The sequence below is a fragment of the Caloenas nicobarica genome, chromosome 3 (genome assembly GCF_036013445.1).
Source record: "Caloenas nicobarica isolate bCalNic1 chromosome 3, bCalNic1.hap1, whole genome shotgun sequence".
Taxonomy (NCBI): domain Eukaryota; kingdom Metazoa; phylum Chordata; class Aves; order Columbiformes; family Columbidae; genus Caloenas; species Caloenas nicobarica.
In genome coordinates, this window is record NC_088247.1 from 122,095,432 (window position 1) to 122,105,279 (window position 9,848).

Genomic DNA, 9,848 nt, shown 5'->3' on the forward strand with positions numbered 1-9,848 from the left:
GTGCTAATAGGGTTGCTCTCTGGGAAATTAGCAGGTAGTCATATGTTCGGCAGAAGTCCTTCCACCAGCAGTGGACCCAAAGAAACCTGGTCTTCTGTAGCGTGAGGTTGGGCTGATCTGCTGACGAGAAATAGGCCTCAGTTCATAAAGGAGCTTTTTCCTCGGGAAGGGACCTCGGCAGGTTCCTCCGCATCTCTTCGACTCCTGTTTTTGCGAAACTCTTAGGAGCTTAATGTCGTTGAAACTCTGCTGCTCTGTTGTGTTTCGTTGAGGTTGGTTGACGTGTTCAGAAGCTTTGGGGCGGCGGGCACATGCACAGCTGTTTTGGATGTGCTCCCTCGGGGGTCTCCTGCAGCCAGGGTCAGGGCAGGGGGGGTGGGAGGTATTTAACTGCAGGAGATGAGCCCATGTGCTCTTTGAATCTGCCTTCCCTGAGCCCTTCGGGGCTTTTTGTCAGTCTCTTGTTCTGAAAGAACCCACCGTTGTTTAGAGGGGCAGTTTCTCTGTCTTGTACTTAAAAGGACAAATCACTTGGGGCCCTGGACAAAAAAACCTTTCATGGATGACAGAAGAAAGAGCAAGATGGTGAGTCTTCAATTTGCATCCAATTCATTGCACCATTTTTATTTTTACCTAAGTAGAAGTCATCATAATACATCACTATCAAAAGAGAAGGCTTTATAAGCTGTTCAGTCCCGTATTTTTTTTATTTTCACAGCAGAGCATGGATGTCATTTTCACAAAGTTCAGGGAGGGGGGGAAAGGTGTTTCTCCGTTCCTCAGGACTTACGTAGGTTATGTGCCCCAAGAGAAATTCTAACAAATACAGTTCTTGTTGCACTTCTCTGTCTCTAATCTTTCATCCACGGTAATCCTTAATAATGTTTCTGGACAGATGGATGATTGTACTCTTTTTTAGACAGCAAAAACTAGTACAAAAATTCTTCTTAATTGATTTTTTTACTGGTTTGCGTATCTCCTATATAGTGCAGATCTAGTCTTCCAGCCTCACATCAGCATCTGTAGTAACCTTTCCCCATCAGCACCTGCTGTCTCACCATCCTCAGCTGTTTCTGCTGCCTTCACCAAATAAAGTGGCCTATTGGAGACCTGGGGGATTTTCATTTGTGGTGTGTGTGTTTTCTCCCCCTTTTCCAGAAGATGAAACAGTAATTACTGAGTAGATTGTGTAATGCTGAGGAGAGAGAAAGTAGAAATAACTTAGGTGAATTACTGTTTTTTTTCTCTAAATTATCATGACATTACAACAGAATGCATTCTGTAATAGCAAACTGATTAAAGGTACTGTAGAAAAGAAAGTAAAAGTAACAAAGTCGAGGTCCTTTGTGTTGTTTCGTGGATTTCATTTGGACCATTATCATAGTGTAAATGTAAATCATTAATGCCAGGCTGGATGGCAGTCAGAAATATTTGAATTGCCTTGGTGTGAACGGGAGCAGGAGTCTCTGTGAAAGTTTTCTGTCAACTTCAGCGGACGGTAGGCCACGTGCAGAATACTTCGGTTCTGCTTTTCAGCAAACAAAGTGAGTAAAAGATGAGCTGGTGCAAGCGATGCTGTAAATAGCATTGATATGTCATCTCGTTCTGGGTGATTTTTGTGCTGTATGTGATAACACGAGAAGGCAAAGTGCTGGTTGTGCTTTGGGAAGAATTTCAGAATTTTCCGTTTCCACTGCCGTCACGCAGCAAGGCCTCGGTCAGGGCGGCCGCGCGCTGCGGCTGGAGCAGGCTGCGGCGACTGGGCTGAACCCGTGACGCTGCGGAGCGCGGTTCCCGCGTGGTGCATGCCCTGCCCCTCGGGTGTCCCTTGTCCCTTGGGGACCAGCAGAGCTTAAAGCTCCTTCGCATCGCCACAGGACACGACTTTGTGTGTTTGGCCTTCGGGTGCTTCTCCTTCCCTTTGGCGAGCGTTGGTGGGAAAGTGCTGCCTCAAAAGACGATGTGGTTTTTTCCTCCTGCTTACTTCCAAAATTAAGTTGTACGAACACCTACAGCCAGGCAAAAGTGAGTGTTTAAAAAAGCAGTTTCACCTCATTGGTTGGAGAGAGAAATAAAATGCCTCATTTTGAGGTGTTTTGTGGTTTTTTGTACAGCTTGGCTTTTGTAGTCCGTTGGCAGTAAGCACATTTTTATGTGCTAAGGGAAAGATCTCTTTGACTGCACGTGTGTTTTCGGGCTCATTTGAAAGCTTGGCATGACATTTGTGAACTGCTATTTTTGTGTTCTAATGGTTTATCCAGTGAGCTATGGAATAGCATTTTATCATCAGAACTGCTCCAAATAGTGGGGCTTTTGCTCACTTCTCCTTGGAAACATACACAGTAGAAATGTTAAAGGCGTGAAATAGACAGAATCCAGCCTAAAGACCTTTTTTTGGATTTTTTTTTTGGTACTTTTGTAGTTTTTGACTCTGCAGCCGTTGCCAGTGGAGTGACGGTGTGGTCGTTCTGAGCAGTTCCCTGTGAAACGCCCTGCTGGTCGTGGCTGTGTACCCGGGGCGTCCCCCGCAGTGTGGCGTTCTGAAATAGAAGCCGCAGGTTCGTCGCGGTGCCTGTGCCTCGGTCTGCGCTGGAGAAGTTCAGAGAAACTTGCCGATAATTCAGACTTGGTTTATCGTTGGTCACGAAGAGACAAGCTCATGGCCTGCGTCAGGTGGGCCGTGCCGTGTGCGTGAGCTGCTCTTGGAGGCCGCCGGGCGCGCCGGGTCCCCCTTGCCGCGCCGGGTCCCCCTTGCCGCGCCGGGTCCCCCTGCCGCGCCGGGTCCCCCTGCCGCGCCGGGCCTTAGTGCTCGCTCCGCCGACGCGTTTGCGCTGACGAGCTGTCACCGTGTTCCTCCTCGGTGCTACCGCTTCCCACGGGCTCCTGCCTCGGAAAGGCCGCAAATAAAATAACAGCCCTGCTTAAGTGTGCCGTTCTAAAGTAATTATCAGTAATAGCAGGAAATATGTGATTACTGCAGAAACGAAAAGATCTTGGTATATTCATTTAGACCCTCAGGCACAGAAGTGTTTAATTTAAACAACCAAAGATGGTTTCATGCAATTATTTCTTACATTTCCTCCTCTTATTTCAAAAGCAACTTTCCCTTTTATCCATATTTCTCCAGTGAGTCATAGATTATGATATTGTAATTTGTAGTGCTTGGCTGCAAAGCAGGTAACTCTTCGCTTATGCTCGTTACCGTTTTGCCTCTTCTGTGCTGAACCACAAACCTTAACCCACAAAACCCAAACACCTCCGGTGAATTTGCGCTTTTGGATCTCTTTCCCGTTAGACGTTTTCTCCCCTCTGTTCTGCATTCCCAGGCAGCGGATTGCCACCACCACCGTGGGTTTCTCGGGGAGCAGCCGGGTGACCGTCTGCTATGGGTGGGTTTTGGTGTGCAGTATCACAGCGATCCAAGGAATTCCAGTTTTGAGGGCTCCAGCGTGTTGTCATTCACTTTTATTTTTCCCACTTGGTGGGTTGCAAACGAGGGTTGTCATTTGTCCCACCCCGACACAGGAGCCCTGTTCCTGGGGCTCGGGCTCTGCGGTGCTAAAGCAAAGGTCTCCCCAGGGCACGTTCCCTCCGGTGGTTACAGCGCGGAGCATCGGGTCTGGCACCTGGGGAGCAGCGCGGAAAGACTTCGGCAATGCCAAACCTAAAACATTAGCAAAATGTGATGTTGGGGTTCAAACCTCAGAGGTAAAAGCAAAACCCATGCTTGTTTCTTCCAGGTCTGTGTGCTGGCATGGAGTTATCGTTTCCTACAGTCGGGAAGGAGAGTTGTTCTCTTGATGGGAACGAGAGCAAGCACTGGCTTTGTGTTTGGAAGAGTTCTTCCTTGCTGAGCCTGCCTGCTTGGTTTGTTAGAAATTCTGTGAATTATTTTCTTTTTCACCCATGTTTGCCCTGGGCCACACACAAATTCATTAAGTGCAGGCTGTTACAGTGTTGATTTGAAAATGGGTACACCCAGCTTGCTCACCTGTAGTTATTTTTTTTTTTTCGGGCAATGGGTTTTTTGTTTTGCTTTGTTTTTTGGCAGCTGGAATTTGTTTCTGGAGCCAAGTTCAGATTCGCATTAAGTTGGGTTAGCAGAGACAGGTGCACAGCATGTCTCTGCTACTCACAGGCCTCCCATCCTGTGTTTCAGGTAGGACAGGCCTTGTTGGAGGAGAGATCACAGATGTTCTTGTTAGCCTGTGGCGGAGAAGTCAACCTATGAAAGTTGTAAAAAGCTGCAAGGGATACTTAAAGAAAACTTGCAGATGGTGGAAAGTACTCTGTGCTGGCCCTGCATGCACGTGCGTATGGTGCTCGTTTGCTGCAGTGTCAGAGCAATTATCCTTGGGCTGGGACTTGGCACCGCGAAGCTCCTCGCTCTGGAGCTGCTTTGTGACTTGTTTTTGTGGCTTTATTTATAAACACGTTCAGCTGCTCCGGAGCTGGAGCCGAGCGCAGCGTGTGTTCAGCTGGTGGTGGCTGTGCTGTGCACCCGCTGCAGGGTTTGCTTTCTGGGCTGCGTTGTGCAGGGATTGCAGGATGTCTCTGGAATAAGAGGTGGCCACAAGTACTTTCTGTAGGACTTTTCAGTCACCTAAGGGGGCAACAGCCCAAGTGTCACCGAGTTACACTGGCATATAGGTGAGCAGGTTCCTTGGCACCAGGCGCTCAGAGTCAGGACCCGGTGTGTGCTTGCAAACGGCTGTACCTGGACCACACGCCAAAGAACAATTGCTTTTTGCTGCATACTTAAAACCTCTGAACTCATCTCCAAAATCATGCAGTTACTTGGAAAATAGGGCCCTCTGTGCACACACAGGAGGCCAATAGCATTCTTTTTGCTGAAATTTTACCAGTGTTCCCATGTGATTATGTGTGCGACTCCAGGAGATGAAGCTTTAGGGAGAGAAGGAATACAAGCTCTGTGATTAAAATGAAGAGGTGGCAGTGCTATTTCCCAGCTTATCCTCAGTGTGTTCTCTTGCGTTGATGAAACAAGAGAGTTGGCAAAGGGAGAGGAGCTAAGTGGCAAAACAACAAAGTAAAACCCAGTCCTGAAATCAGCACCATCTCTATGGTTTGTGGGCAGAAGAAAGGTAGTGAACTCCTGTGAGCCCGCAGTGCCCTCGTCAGAAAACTGCTGTTTATTTTTGCAGAATATGTTGTTATGTATGTATCAAACAGTTGTAAGTAAACCACTACTTGTTCTAATAAAAACCAATCTCGTTAGACCCATTGGCTCCTGGCTTGAGAGTGTTCAGCTGCACTGAAATGACCCACCAGCAACCTACCGGCCACCATTTAATTAAACTGGCTGGTGCTGAGTGTTGTCTAGATGTGAAATGCTGACCCCGATGCTACTGGTGCTGGTGAGGAAGCTTTGCCTCAGATGCGCTTTCACTGAAGACTCTTTCAGGCCCGTGACTGCCTTTTTGGAGATGGTGATCGGTCTGGTAGAACACAACTTGCCAGCTATGAGCCTGCGGGACTCCGGTCTTATTTGATGGAGTGGGCCACAGGAAAAATAAATGTGTTTTTAAGAAGAAAGGAAATCCGAGGGGCAGCACAGCTGTTTTGCAATGGAACTTGAATGTTCCTTGGCTGGTCTGATGGATTGTGTTTGCACATATAACTTCATGGGGGGCAAGCACATTTTTTCAGTTACATCATCTCTAAAGGAGCTGCCTTCTCTTTCTCTGGAAAAAAAAAAAAGCAGGTAGCAATATGAACATTCTTCAGCAAAAACAGGGGAAAAATATTTTCCGAAGTACCTCATCAACCAGTTACTACAGTTACTTAGTGAGAACCCGTGTTTAGAGTAACAGCAATGGGGGTGTGGGAGGGACCCGTGTGTTCCTTTTAATGATGATTTTTCCCCTCTGAAATGACTTTAAAATGCCCAGAAATTTTCTCAGTTTTGTTTTGGGGGATTATATTTTTTTTTTTCCTCGCTAGTTAGAGAAGTAAGACTTGCTTCCTTGAACTTTTAGCAAGGTTGGATTACTCCTTTGCTTATTGTGTGTCATGGAAAAAGCAGCAGAGAGGTTTGAAATACTGAAGAGGGACCTTTGCTTCCAAATCTCTGCATTTAAAAAGTGTTCAGAAGCAAGTCAGGACTTTCAGACACTAATAAATGTCACATTGTACCTTTCTGAACTGGTTTTTACTTCTCCGACACCCAAGGATGCCAGGCTGCTGTAGTGCATCGCCCTAGTAATCTGAGAAGTTTTCCATGAAGCCTGAGACCTGAATTTCTAAAAAGGAGGTTAAAAGAAAAAAAAATGTCGAGTCAGACTTACTCCTTTCTATTGGAAAAAGACGTACTTGTGTTTTTCCGTGCTGAGCGTGGAGAGCAGGACTGTAGCGGGTTTTGGGGTTGGCGCTGTGAGGGAGCATTGTGGTGACGTGCGGTGATGCTGGTGGCGCCCAGGGGCTGTGCCATGAAAAGCGTGCTGTCAGGGGTTATTACCAGCTCAAAACCTGTAAATTGCAAGTGATCGTGTTCATGATACTTGTCGGACCATCTTTCTGATCGAACGAGAGGCGCTCACTCAGCAGACGGCAAGCTGCTCAACGCAGCACGGCCTCGGGCTTTACCGAGGTACAAATCACGGCTCTCAGCTGTAATAAAATAAATGTGCACCAGATGTAGATGTTCTAGATTGGCCACATACCAGAATAGTTTGGGGTTTTGTACATACCTGAATTATTCTTCTGTCATGGTAAATGCAAATTGTCCACTTAAGCACTTAAAAACGTATTTCTGCATTTTTGTAAAATCTCATAATTCTCCCCAGCATCCTATTTCCACCGAGCTCCTATTTTGTGTACATCCCGCAACATTTCCCTGTGCTGCTGGCTTCTCCCAAAGCCAGCGACAGCTGGCTTTCTAGACCATTTTGGAGCTTGGAACAGATGCAGGCTCTCGCAGGGCTGCAGGAGTCCGCAAGCCATGGCTGCGCTGGAGCACAAACAAGATTTGGGGAGGAGGACTTCTGGATAATTGTGTTTCCTGTCTCCGGACAGCAGAGAGATTAACTTGTCCACCTGTGGGCAAACCCTGGGCGGATCCTTAGGTGGGGTAAGTCCAACAGGCTCTGCTGGCTTACATCGAGTGGTGGTTTGGCCCTCGATGACACAAGATTTTCAGCGTTCATTTGTGCAGGTAGGACAGATCCAGGTCCCTTGTGCAACACTGGAGCAAGGAGGGTTTTCTGTAGGACCATGACAGGTATTCTGGGCTGCCGCATTGTTTTCCCCGTCCTAAAGTAAGGCCTTCCACAATGGAAACATATAAACGTTGTCCTATTTTAAAGTCTCTTTTTGCTGCCAGAAGGGTCGAGGGAGTATGCTTGTTAATGAAGAAAATTAGGGCAAACGGTTATAAGCTCATGCTTTAAATTTCGATGTGGCTGTGGCATTTTGCAGATTGAACATGAATGTGTAAACGAGGGCCTCAAGCCTTTAAATTTCTGTGCCTTCGGGGGTGAAAGCTGATGTAACTCCAAAATCTGTCCAAGGACAAGTCTTTATTAGAGTTTCTGGTTTAAATTTGTTATTTTCGAGCTATTACTCTAAAAGAAGAGAAATAACATCTGGCTCCATGTTACAAACTGAATTTTTGTTGCTTGTTTTTTCAGTTCTTGGCAGTAGTAAGTATTTAAAAATCAGAGGTCCAGATTTTCCACTGATGTAAATTATTACTAGCTCCATTGACTTCATTGAGCTTATGCTAGTTTTAAATGACGGAGAATCTAATACAACATCCTAAGTCAAGAATTAATACAGTCAGGATGGAGTCTTTATCATCTGTCATTTGCATTTTAAGCAGTGTTTAATTGTATAGTTTTTATACACAGACACGTGCATAAACTCACTTATGCACGCACAGAATAATGGCTTTATATATCAGTGCTGAAGCAGTTTAATTTAGTGCACAGCAGTGGGTAAAATAAAAGTATTTAATTAAAATGGATTTTTTCGTGGACTACGTGAAGAATTTTCCAGATTAGATATTGGTTACCCAAAAGTGCAAGTTTTCTGTTATTCTTCTGTGCAGTCCCTGTTGAGAGGGTGAGACGAGGTGTTTTTTGCAGCTCGGGCGGCTGTGTTGCTGGGGCTGGTGAGTGAGCAGCTGCTCGGGCAGAGCTCCCGCTTTGGTGTGGGCTCTCCAGAAACATTGGCTTTGATGGGATCAAGGTGTTTTGTGCCAGGTCTGATAAAACTCCACAGAAAACCTTCAATGCTGCTCTGCCAGCCCGAGTGGTGAGGTTTGAGGTAGGGTGTAGCAGAGGTAAAGCGGCTGATGCCCCAGGCTGGGTGACCAGCCAGGGAGCGCAGCCGTGTTCTGTTTGCTAAATCTGCACGGTTCTGCCCCAAAGCCTCGGCTGCAGCAGAGGTGACAGCAGCGACCCTTGCCAGGCAGCCACCCTCCTCTGCCACCAAAATCTCGCGTGCTGAGCACCTCTTGTTTGCTTGACAAGTTGATGTTACAAATACAGAACTGTCTGCAAAAGCAGGGCATACTCTGGGCAAAACCAAATAATAACAAGAAAGAACGCCAGCCGCTTGGGCGCTTCGAACCAGGCAGACGTCTGTGCGTCCCGTCGTCGCCTGCGTGGTTGTGGCGTTGGTTGCAGTTTGCAGCATGGAAAGCTTCTCTGTCCTTCAGGCTTGCTCACCCAAAGTTAATGAGAGGTTTTCAGATTTGTTTTCATTTCCATCCCGAATTTTTGGATTTTAGGATATTGTCAAAGATCCTAAATTTTCAGGGCAGTGCCAAATATCTTTTAAAGGCCAAAAGATACTGGTGCTCCTGTGAGAAAAGCAGTGGTTGTGGGGGAGCCGTGACCCCAGAGTGCTTCACGAGCCGTCTGCTGCTTCTCCATCAGGTCAGGCCTTGTCCTGACCCACGCGCGTCCTCCAGACTGGTCCTGTCCTGCGCTGGTGACCGCAGCTTTCTGTCCCTACCCATTTACTGATTTCTATGTGTATATGCGTAGATAAAAAAAGAGCAGTCGTGATTGGTGTGTTTGTAACCAGAGACTCTCCGGACCCGCAGCCCAGTGATTACAGCAGCAGCGTTGACCCAGGCTTCTGGTGTTGGACAGGCAGGTGCTGACGGGTGAATGACCACTTCTCATTAGCACTCATTAATACTCTCAGAAGAAACTGACTGGAGAGTTAGCCTCTGTGCTGATGACGGCGAGTTCAGGTGACCCGAGCACTGTGGTGCTCGGTCCTTGTGCAGCTCGGCAAGCTCTCCGTGCCCGGCCCAGTGACATTACCTGCTGGAGCGTCCTGGTTCATTACCCACCACACCAGCCTCAGCTCCTGAAGGGCTGTGATTAGTCACCAGCCAGAGATGTCTTCCCGTCTCTTAATTGATGGGAGAGGAAAAGGAAAGGAGGAGGTGATAATTGCTTTGTGTTAAAACAGGGATAATTATCGCTATAGAATTCCACTAGAAAACAAAGCAGCGATTAATTATTAATCGTCAGAACTCGGATGCGGATGGGCAGAGTTGGGTTCGCGCTCCCTTTGTGCTGGGTTACACGTGGTGACTGAGGAGCAATCGAGTCTCTGGAGCCCTGTGCTTTGCAGCCGGTTGTGTGGATGGCTCCCTCAGAAGATGCTGCTTTGGGGCTGTGGGGGCACCTGCCAGCCCAAGCTAAACCTGTCGCTCCACAGAACCTGGCCGCGAGCTCCGTGCCCGAGGGGACCCCTGCCCGTGCTCGTGTAAGACGTAGCCCTGTCCGTGTGACACAACGGGGTCAGCACGTCTGAAGAAGGGCCCTGTCATGGGAAGAGGGGGGCTGGTCAGGCTGAAAGTCCGTCTG